The sequence below is a fragment of the Sinohyriopsis cumingii genome, chromosome 19, assembly GCF_028554795.1.
Source record: "Sinohyriopsis cumingii isolate HCF-2022 chromosome 19, ASM2855479v2, whole genome shotgun sequence".
In the NCBI taxonomy this organism is placed as follows: Eukaryota; Metazoa; Mollusca; class Bivalvia; order Unionida; family Unionidae; genus Sinohyriopsis; species Sinohyriopsis cumingii.
The window spans coordinates 54,022,931-54,035,751 of record NC_142979.1 but is presented as its reverse complement, the minus strand read 5'-3'; positions in this window follow the sequence as shown (position 1 = coordinate 54,035,751).

Sequence of the window (12,821 nt, the reverse complement as noted above, 5' to 3'; positions counted from 1 at the left end):
TAAATTTTAAATGAAAAATAATTAATGAAATTGCTATTAATTAGTTCGTATAAACTTTTTTTCCAGGTGTACGTCTATGTAAATGATGGTTGCATGCGAAATTCCCGTAAATACTCGTATTCCTAATAACGTTATGGCCGATTGCAGTGGGGAGTTTATAGTGGATGGATTTCAAATGCTAGTAATTTTCTTATTATAAAGATAACATGCTGGTACTTGCTTTACTACATTCTTGTGACCTGTAGAATCTGAATCTGAGTACAGATTTTCAATAACTCATATGTTTGTAGAGATGTACGCCCCAGTATTTGCTCTTTGTTCATTATGGATTTCTCTCCAGATTTAAAGGTAAATCCACAACCTGGTCATCAATCAAACACGAGATATAATTTTATCTGAAAACTATACCTTCCTAGGATTCCACCAACATAATTTCATCTAAATCAAGTTCATCCTTAAGCTGCAACTGAGGTTCAAACTTCACACAAATTACACAATGTGAGAATTGTGCCATCATAACAGGTAGTTTGACTATGTGGTCAGTTACCTGGCATAATGAATTTTTTTATATAAATATCGTAAGGATACTTATTTTAGTTGTATTTGTGCCAGATTTCCTCTATGTTTCTCAGTGTTTTCGCCTTAAAGTCATCTTGTGTTTATACCCTCTCATTTACAAAGATGTACACTTGGAAACAATTTCATAGAAATCGGATATCGTCACCTGGAGATCTCTGGGTGACTTGGCATGGAATGACCCATAACGCATATTTAGCCTTTCACCAGTCCTGCATATTTTAAATGGAAAAGGACCTCCATAATGCATCCAAAAGTACTCATTTATCCATCATTGACTACATAGGGATATTTTCATTATGTAACCTCTTTTTTATTATATTTAAATCTAGGGGGTGGGGTTTGGGGTGTTTGTTTTTGGTATATGACAGCTGTTTAATAAATTAACGCCAAGTTTTTTTACTTTTTGCACATTACCGACTTTGTCTCTCGCGGATAAAAAAAATTCCGCTTGCGTCATATATATATATATATATATATATATATATATATATATATATATATATATATATATATATATATATATATATATATGTGTGTGTGTGTGTGTGTGTGTGTGTGTGTCTGTCTGTCTGTCTGTCTGTGTGTATGTGAGTGACATCTACCTCATCACATACAAGGTATGCAGCTCTCAATATTTTGGATAAACGCAGAAATTAAGTATTAGAATGAATCTCCACAGATCAGACTAGCAAACCAATTTCTCTTCTGCAGGCCGTACTTTCAATAGTGTAATCCTGACTGGAAGAGCCCATAACTCAACATGGTGCACAGAAATTATAAATCCAAAGAATCCCATTGGTTTTTACCAGCTGCATACACTCAGATCCCGCGGCTTAAATCGGAATAATCCAAACATGCATAGGTATCAAGGAACTTAGCAGCAGAGAGGGTGAACATACCTTTTGATTGAACGTCATTTTGTAAAATAAGACCTCATATGAAAAATGAAAATATAAAGTCAATGACGCAAAAACAAAGCCTCTAACTTACCGAGAGTTTCTCTAATTGGGTTAGTTTATTTTGTTACTTTATCTTTGTCGTTTGTGTTTTTCTAAATTTGTATGCGCGTTTTCGTTTACCCGCCAGACGTTTCACTGAGGTCGCATCCTCTCTGCTGTTATAATTATTCACCCAAAGATTTTATCAAGACCTATACGATATCGTGACCAGGGATCATGTAAATTTATTGTTATAAATCCGTGTGGAGAAGATTGTACTTTTGAAAAGAAGTTTTTGAATCTAATCATGTCCATATCCCCACTAAACCAAGTCTTATGAATATTTCGCAGAGTATGTGTATCGACTCCATTAAACACAACTAAATTATTGCATTAATCTCTGATCACTTTAAGTATTTGTGTATATCGCTGAATAACAAAATTCACATCAGTATTTTTATGCCTGCCTCGAGAAAATATTCTTGATGGATTTGATTGTTTGTCCAGCATTACGTCGTCATATACTACTAAATTATTAATAAATTCAACGAGGTCATCTACAGATGGGCTTCATCAATATTGGTGATAAAATTAATAATGTTATCACCCTCTTCGTCCAACAATTTTCGTTTTCATTAAAATCTTTAAGTACATCGTAACATCTTTAATCATCAAATGACGGAGCTACTAAATACAACTTATCCAGTTTGAGCCATCTCATTATCAAATTAAGCAGTAATTGTGTTTTACCCGATCCAGATGGACCTATTATTATCATTCTGATGGAATTCGGTCATGCTGAATATGCATTACTGGCTCTTGCTTTCGTGTCGGTGAGAAATCATTGACACTCATGTTATATAAATGTAATAAATAATATGAATTTATTTTGAGTTCGATGCAGAGCATCCACCCCCACAAGTGGATTAACAGCAATAATAACAAAAAAAATATTAAAAAACGTGCACTTACAGTTAAATGTGTAAAATGTGGTACAAAAAAAATATAAATACCCAGGAGAAAAACATCTTCAGGTTATAATTATTGTGGAGTACTGGAACCCGACTTGACATCCGAAATGATGAGCGAGATCAACAAAGACCTGGAAAGTATCCAATAAATACTATTGATCAAACATGTCACGTTCATGGTGTAGCTTATAAAAGTAAAGATCTGCAACAACGACACATTGCAGATGTGATATTGGTTCACTCGTTAGATTCCATTTTTAAAATATCTATTAGAGAATCATTAGCTAATTGGTTGGTAAGATCTGCGATGAAGGGAAATTTGTATTCGGTGCCGGTAATTAATCAACCGATTATTATAAATTAATGGAATCGAATTACTATAGCCCAGGAGAATTCTGGAAAGGTAGAGCAACAATTAGTAAACTCGCTGATGCAGCAAATGTTACACGTTCTATTGTTGCAAAATGGTTAGCAAGAAAGGCAATATGGCACATGTATCTACCACCACCTAAAAAAATTCAGCATGCAAATTTTGATATCAGCACTCCTTGAGTTCATCAAGCAGATATATTATTTTTACCACATGATACTATTAAAATTGGAAGACGTCAATTAACAAACAAATACGCCTTAAGTGTCTTTGACGCTGCAAGTAGATATAAGGCAGCAAAGACGTTATCAACTAAAACAGCAACTGAAGTTTCTTCTGCCTTTGAACGAATTTGTCAACGAGGACCCCTACGATGGCCACAAATATTTCAGGTTGATCCTGGCAAGGAATGTCTTGGTACAGTATCGTCGTTAATGAAGCAACACATTGTCAAAATCAGACGAGGACATACTGCAATTCATCGTGATCAGGCAATTGTTGAAAGACTTAATCGAACGCTTGCTGAGCTGTTATTTGGATATCAATATGCGAAGGAAATAATTCAGAAAAATATAAGATCCCGCCAATTGGTTGCAAGATTACCAAGTGTGATAGCCGCGTTAAATAATGAAACAACTACCATGAAACCCATTAATGCGATTACAAAAAAAAAGAACATTCCAATACAACAACATAAATTTTCAAAACAACCAGTATTAGGTAATGTTATCGTCAGGTATTTATATGAACCCGGTGTACTTGAAGGTGGTAAAAAAAGAGCGACTGATCCTATTTGGAGTATTACAACACATACAATTTCTAGCGTGGTAATATCCACGGGTACACCCTGCAATCTACAGATTAGATTCAACTGCTCCTCAACGTGGATTTGTACGTGAGCAATTACAAGTAATTCCTGAAGACACAATTACCACCGCATTCACTTTTGTAAACTAGCACCTGGACGTCGATTACATTCAAGACAGGTCAGCATTACATTTTCGCGTGTATCACCAAAATTACTATTAATTCTGTCTACGGTAAATTGTCTTCGATTATTTTTTGAATATTGCCACATCATTGCTGTGTTACAGCTCGCACAATGATTATTCTGTCGTTGTTTCAATGTCATGATAAATTCAACATCTAGATCAAAGTCGCGTTTATTTTTCGTCACACTATTAATAACTAATTTTGTTCTTACTATATCATCGTTAGTGTCCTGATAATTTGATTATTATTTACTGTAGAGTCTATGACAATTCTCCGCAATTGAGATATTCTTCTGACTCGAGACACTGCGAGATAAACTAAATTTGACCATTCGATACGATCATCGAAGATCCAAACATTTGCATCAGCGATGGTTAATCCTTGTGATGAATGAATCGTCATTGCGTATCCTAGCGTCCATGGAGTTTTGTCACTGACTCCGCCAGGAGTTAACGCGCTCTCAGCAACACTGACAGGAACTAAAACAACATTATTTAATACAAGATTTTGTTTTTCTGATGACCCTGTTATATCAACGTCGATATTCTGTCGTCGCGTATCTGATGGTCGATAACACAATGGTACGGGTGGATTTGAAAATATTTCTTTATGTAACATAAATAAATGTTGTTGAAGTGTATCTCTGACTATTCTTCTACTTGCAAATATTAAGTCATTTGGTCTCCATAAATTCCAAAAATTGTTATTAGGAGTTTCTGAAATTATTTCACGCATTATTTCACACTGAATTTTATTCGGTTGTAGTCTGATTAATTTCTTAAACTCTCTTAATTCTGGACCAAGTGATCTGTGTTCATCAGTTATTTCTTCATAATAATCTACACAATTCCTCAGCCATTCGTGTAGAGACAATCCAACAAAGGGTGGTAGTTGACCATGATCGCCACACATTATTGCAGAAATATTTTCTGTCAATAATCAATCAAGAAATATTTTTAACATTTCTTATGAAACGGTGCATATTTCATCCCAAACAATAATCCTTGGAATATATTTCTCTCCCATTCGTTCGGGAGTCCATTTATCTCTCTTCCATCGAAAGAGTTTATGATAAGTGTATGATTTAATATTTCTTTCTCTCATTTCTCTTGCGAGTCGTTGTGTAGGTGTTAATACAATTATTTCTGAACAACTGTTCAATAATAATTCGATCACACGAGTTGTTTTACCTGAACTCTCAGCCCCATTAAGAAAACTGTTTTATGTCTAGCTACAGGATCAAATACCGATAGTACAGATGACAATTTTAATATCTGATTTTCTTCTGGCGATAAATACCCTTAATTTCAACGTCGGCGGATTCAGAATAATTAAGTATATTTTTTTGCTTTATTCTCCATTCACCCCATGAAACACAAGTACCGATATGTAGTTGTTCTAGCAATCATGTATTCTTGTTGTTATAAAACAAATCCGTAGCGACTCTGACAGCAAACGCAAAAACTCTTTTTATCATCGATAATAGATTTATCAAAACGTACGCGAGCATTGAAGGTCTTAAATGAGTAAACTGCGGTGACTCACCATCCATATAACTCGCAACTGTACCTAATTTAGTTCCGTCTGATAAATTAATATTACTTCAACTTATAAATGTGTTTCTATTCGTTGTATCAGCAATTATAAAATCTAGTTCAGCATCATCTACAATCAATCTTGTACAATGTAGTTTATGATCATATGATCCTCTTGTATAAATTTACCAATTATTTTTCTGCCAAGATCTTTTGAGATTTTATTCTCAAAATCAGTTATATCAGGATTTTCATTATCAGAATATTTATTTTACTGTGGTAACCAAAATTCTTTTTGCGGATGATATGATATAATTGATTCACTTACAATCGACGATACTATACATCGAGCATATCGACGATACTATACATCGAGCATATCGATGTTACTATACCTCGAGCATATACCGTAATAAAACTATTGGTGCCCTCATTTTTTCTGAAAAATGTTTGCCAAACCAGACATAACAAATCGGATGAAGATTTTCAGCAAACTTAAATGACTCGATCCAAGCAAATCCAGACAAAACAAAATCCGATAATGGTCCATTTATCGATACTCTGGCCATTTCGTGTGTGGGATGTCCAAATAGCTAAAAATACTTAGAACACTCTCTCATACCAAGAAAACTTCCCGGATAACATGCAAACATATCAACTGAAATAATCCACCGTGGCCTCCACGAATTTTTCTCTCTAGCAAAATGAGCAGCAACTGAGGGAATGGTAAACCAATTACTCCATAATTGTTCAGCATCCTCATGGGTATATTTCAATGCAAGATTCTTCATTTCTTCATGGAGAGATTCTGTACGATAAATATCTCCATTAGGTTGTACAAACTGACCATACTTTCCTTTATTGTAACTTTGAAACAGCCACACAGATACAGGATTATTCTTACTTATTTCGTTAATAAAATCAAATATATCTCCTTAGTAAAATTTAACAGCTCGATTTCGTGGAAATAGTGTTACTGCATTAGTCCACGTATACGCATTATGATCAATAATTTCAATCGAAGCTCCTTTCGATTTATACTTTGATTCATATAAAATCTCTTCCGTTATACTTCTTACTCTTATTGGGAATTTTAATTTCTTCCTTAATTCAGCGACGTCTTTGACAGATGTTCCGGTATCTTTAACTATTTCTCCCCACTCGTTTATATTTTACGTCTTTTGTCCGTTAAACCGTTTCCACGTATCACGTTTGTGAAATGTTCCGTTACTTGTTCGGGTACGCAATTTATTTTTGAAAATTCATCGATTTTAGATTATTAACACTGGGTTTATCATTTTTTTTATCGGAAAAATTCCATAAATGACCGCGGTTGCAGGATACGCTCTTTCATAATACGGTTTGTCAATACCAGTCAACATTCCTGGTTTGGAATGTTTACTTAATACGGCAATTATTTCATTATGAAGGAGAGGGTAACGTTTGTCACTGATAATCCAAGTATTATTGTTTGCTTCTGCTAATACAATAAACTTCACTCTGAAAAATATATTCGATTGTCGAGATAATTAATAATCCTCGCTGCTCGTAAGGCGTTCATTGTTGCATTGATAACATCGTCGACACCATCGGTGTTGCGTGTGATTTTAAAAGTCGACCACACATGAGATGCACCATCTTTATTAAATTCTTTCTTGGTGTCATGAATAGTATTAATCAATTTTTTATTCTTCGGATCAGATTATTTAGCTAGATTTTAAAAGTAATAATTTAAAGAAATCGCAGTTGGAAAGTTGACACTAAATTCTGGATTGGTTAAGTTTACTGATATCATCGTAGTTCTTGGCGGAATTGTATTAACGAAACATTTTTGCAGCAACTCGTTCGGAGTTGACATTCTTATTTAAATCCTGATTTTCTAAATCAGGCTTGGATTCTGTCACAGCCATTACTTCCTTGTAGATTTTAATCATCTCCGTGAACTCAAAATCTGATATTTTTCCATCGTTAAGACTTGCTGATATTTTGGAGGATAATTTGGAATATGCTAGCGTTGATGCGTGTAATTTTACTATATAATCATGCAATTTTGCATTTGTGCACGTACATTTTTTTGCAATGATATTAAGATGGCCGACATTCGTTGTTGCGTTTGAAACACAAATTGCAATAGTTACTGGCGCCATCATTATTATTGTTGATAATAATACACCGGTTCCAGCAATAACAGCACACACTGAATAAACAATTATGTCAACGATAACTACACTTCTACGATATTTTTTTTTACTGTTTCTGTATACTCGTCAACGATATTTTTTAGTTTTGTTTGCCATTGACGTGCTTGATAGTACCTAAAATTCTGAACATTAATTGGAAAGCTCATTATATTTTATTTACTAATCAATTGAAGTGTTTCAGCGACAAATTCCAGACACCACCAGTAAGACACTGCGGTTGATTTTTTTAATCAGATGATTCCAGCATAAATGTTTCTTCGTCCCCTTTATTTAACACAATAGACACGGTTTCAAAAAATTCTCGGTTGAGTGACGCCAAGGATACGTAGTAAATATACTAAATTTTGAACCGCTGAACAAGGACAGCCTGTACACACCAATGACTTCCGCGGTATGTTTGTTCGTGTTATTTTGCTGTGACCATGTTGAGAATCCTGATGACACTGTGTATACCACGTTGATAATCTGCTTGTGGGGAATTTTGATTAGATAAAAAAATTAACTATATTAGGAATTCCACTTATAACATCTTCTAGTTTTTTCTAATCGTTTCAATATGTAATATAGCTGTTTTAATATCGCCACGTTTTGTATTAATATCAACGAGTTTCACGTCAACAGTCAACGGACATCCAAAAAAATCATCTTTGATTTCATTAAGTTTTTGAAAGTTTCTACGAAGATTTGAAAACATATTTACATGAACATCATACTCAGCTTGCAGCGTGGTTAATTTAGTATCTACTCTATTATATTTATTGTCTACATATTTTTTTTTGGCGGCATCTTCATCAGATGTTGGATCTCTTAAAACAACTGTTTTATTTCCATTCATTCTGAGTTCACCTGTAATTGTATCACCGGTAGATCGTAAACGATTAGCAACACTTTTTGCAGTTTCATGTCTAATAGTTGCGATTGATATATTTGAGTCCTTGATATTACCGCCTTCAATAAATGCTGGAATATTATCCGTAGTAGAGCCGAGAAATTATGTCATTCCGTTTGATATTACTCGTCTTTAAAACGCCGTATTTATTCTGAAAAATAACAACTTCATCTCGGTCAATTCCAGAGAGGTTCATAATATCGGCAAGCTCATCTTTAGCTGCATAATTCGACAGATCGTTATCATCTTTTTTTCTTGTCTTTGATAGAAGATCTTCCGTAAATATCTACCATTATCCTTTAAGATCTGTTTAAAACGATTACCGGCTATTTGTATACTCATGCACGACTTTATGAGGCGGTAATCTTGATGAGGATATAGCGTCGAGTACGTATTTGCTTCACGGCCGCATATTGACGGATCGGTTATTGTCTTTGTTGGTAATGTTGAATACCAGACCGAGTTTTTATTGTGTTTACTTGCTTTATAAGTTATTTTGGGGGAGCCAACCCATACGAATCAAAATAAATAATTTCACGTGGATCAGTCGCGTATGCAACTCAATGAGTACCAGGACCAGAACTGTTATCAAGATGAATGATACCTGTTTCAACATTGTTTGGTTGGTCCTGTAATTGATCGCGCATAAAAACACCTCAGAATTTATTAAATATTTAATCGCTTAGCAGCATGAAGTAAGTGAAATTTGACATTGGACGGATTAACTAACTGTTCCTGGAAGTCTCAGGCCGCGTCCGTATCGATAGCAGGTTCCTGGCAATCTTATACCCCTTCCTATTTTTTAAATCCTTGCCCTGTTGCTTTCTTTAATACCATCTTATCAGCAGTTCCAATAGCGCCCATTGCAGCTGCTTTTGCAACAACTGGAGCTCCAGCGGCTATTAACGTTGGCATAGGTGCAAGAAGTGGAAATATATCACCTGTTTTAATCAAGTCTTTAATCGCACCAGCAGAAAGATTGAGATTAACGCCTGTTTTGAATTGTTTGGCGCTATTGAAATGTTTAAATTGACGTTCAGTTAGCGATAATCTATTTTGACCACCTGTGATCTGATCATTTTTTAGAGATATTTTTACTCCGCAGTACTTAGCTGAACTTGCCTTTTAATCTGAGCAGGAGTCAGACTAACACTAACATGACGATATGACATAAATATCATGAACGATTTAATTACATGTTTTCTATGGGAGCATCAATAACTCTCATCGTCCACCAACAAGTTCACGCAACATTGATATGTCGCTAGGTATAACAGCGATTGCTTTGTAATTAACACCACCGTCTGGGGTTAAACGAGCTCGAAAATGGACATCAACATCATGCTGTCTACTTAAATCAAGATGTTCCAAAGAGACGTAATAGATCGGATACCGAGTTATAAAATCTGTGTGATATTTGCAAACCAGTATCTGTATATTGATCTGGTCCCATAAATGTCATCAAACAATGATATGCACGCGCTACATGATTATTTCCAAAATTCAATAATATATCCTCAGCTGGTTCTTGATGTCCGTTTATTCTTAATGAAACCTCACTAACTCCAAGATCGTCAAATATCATATGACTATGATTTTGTGAGTTTAATCGCTCAGAATTCTGAAAAGCAATAAAGACGTTTGGTACAGAAACACTTTGATAGGATGTTATATGCCATGTAAATAAACCTTTAATATTACTTTGAACACTGTCTGTGGTTACTGTTAACCATGACAACAATTATTTACCGCCTTGAACCATAAAAGAAAGTAATCTTTTTTCTTAAGCAATTGTTAGTGTCATTACCGGCAGCCACAATGAACGTTTCGTCAATATTACTTTACCAGCATCGACTCCTTGAGCTCACCAGATAGCATCATTATGATCACCCTTTCTAACAAACAAAACTGTATGTTTAGCTCCAAAAATAACTTTTCTAACATTCCTGCAAAATCCAAAAATGTATGACAGTGTAATTGCGCATGAAAATCTTCTCTGTTCACCCTTCAATGAAAATCGAAGTTTTGCAAGTCCTATATTAAAATCTGGATGAGGAGAAATAATCATGGTTTCAACATCAGCATTTGCGGTTCCAGCAAAGATTTTTGGTCGTGCGATTATAAATTGATTATGATCAGGGTCGTTAGAATCATCTTTGGCGAATATCATTGACGGACCAGTTGATCTTGTATAATCGTCCGATTATCTTGCTAAACCTATTATTGTTGTAGCAACTTCAACGTCTTTCTGAATCGTTTCGATATTTCTCCCATTAATCATATACGTAGCACTGTCAAACAAAGCCATAATACCATTATTGACAAAACCGATGCTCTAAATAGCTTCGTATACAGTATCATCTGTTTTTATAATTTTACCTTCTACTTCAATAAAAGCCTCGGCGGGTAGAAAGTTTATGCTTGTATCCTGAACTTGTAATTCAATCCTTCCACGCTGATCTGGTCGTCATGCGTCATAAGAATAAAATTGATAATCACGCACTGATTCATCTTTAAGGACTGGTGCGTCCATATCAAACGCTGGGTCGGATATACGCTTAACCATTTTTATTATATTCATTAATGTCTTAAACGAAGACGACCTCCTGAAATAAAACTTGTACTCATGTTTTTTCTCTGGTGTGGATATTCCTACTTCATCAGTCATCTCTACTAGTTTTTGATTTGCGGCCTGATTTGATATTTTACTGGTCTTTGCAGGCATAACTTCAGTACTGGCCAGTTTCACTGGTAGCTGAGGTTTTCGTTGTACTAACCGTGATAGTCTATCCATGATTGTCGAAAACACTTTACCGGCAACATTACTAACTGCGTCGGGAATTTTTCACGAACAAAATCAACAGCTTTCATTCCTAGTTGTTTTGCAACCCTGAACAACATCACCAAGTCCATCACCGTAAATAGCTCTATAGACTGGTAATCGCGAATTTATCACTCTGACCATGATTGGTCCTCGTTGAACATTATGTATAATCATCTTACTTGTTATTCATGTATCTAATCACTGTGCTAATCATCAGTAGTTTCATCGATGAGAGATCGATAAAGATTGATGTCCATGATACCGCCTGTAAATAATCGTCGCCAAATATCAAAGACTTCATTAATGATTTCCAGCACGTTTTCCTTCATTCAGAATTTCTAATCTATCTACGTTAGAAAGAATACTGTTAGGAAAAGCAATAAAACTACTTTCTCCTGGCGTAGTCAGGGAAGGAAAACAACTTCCAGTAGCTCCGAAAGAATCATCGCCAAGATCTTTTTCCTCACTTACAGTTTCTTCTGCGTTTTCTTTACTTAGTGAAGAACGCTAGTTCTCAAGCCGTCTAGTCTCTCTAAATCTCAATTCCTCTTCTCTTTATCTCTTTTCTTCTTCTCTTTGTTTCAATTCTTCTTCTCTTTGCTTCCTTTCTCGTTTAGCTTCTTCGAGTTGCAGCAGCATTGCTTGCTGCGGTAAAGAAGATTGTCGTCGTTCTATATGTTGCGCCGATGGAGGAAGTTCATAGGAAGGTTCTTGCTGGGAAGGTTGTACTTTTTGTTGTTGAAGTTGCTCCTCTAAATGAAATCTATTTATGTCGTTAATATATTTATTATATAATTTATCATCACTTTTAGCCTGGGTTTTGTTATAATACACACGATATAGCCATTTAAAATAACTAGCAAAAGTTATGTTAACATACTCAGGTTTTAAAATTTCAGACTTTCGACGATAACTATCAAATGCAGCACGAGAAAATTTGTCTTCTTCAACTTCTTTAATTTCTTCAATAACACCTTTTCTAAATCTTTTAATCAATTCAACATTTTCTTTTCTTACTATCGGCTTAGGGACAAGATTTTTTACATCGGCTATTTCAGTACGAACTTCGCCAATACCTTCAAGTATTTCTTCACCCACAGGGTGAGGTTGTACGGCAGCTATCTCAGTTGGCGGATCTTGCAAAATCTTTTTTGTTTGTTTAGTTCTTCTCGCTATTTTTTTCATTTTGCTCGGTAGTTTGCTTTATTGGTGGAAGACCTTTAGCTGCTGAAACAACTCTTTTAGTTATTTGCTAACAGGTTTAAATAACTGTTCTGTACCTTCCGCAAATTCAACTTGAGATTCTTGTCGTTCCTGTAGTTTTTGTCTGACAGAATCACGAACAGGAATACATTTCTTTATTGCTTCTAGTCGCTCTCGAACTAATCTAGCTGTATAAGATTCCGTAGCTAGTGCCATTATTTTAACAGTGATGATTTAATTACCAGCACGGATTTATAACAATACATTTAAATGACCCCCGAACACAATATCCTATAGGTCTTGATAAAATATTTGGTT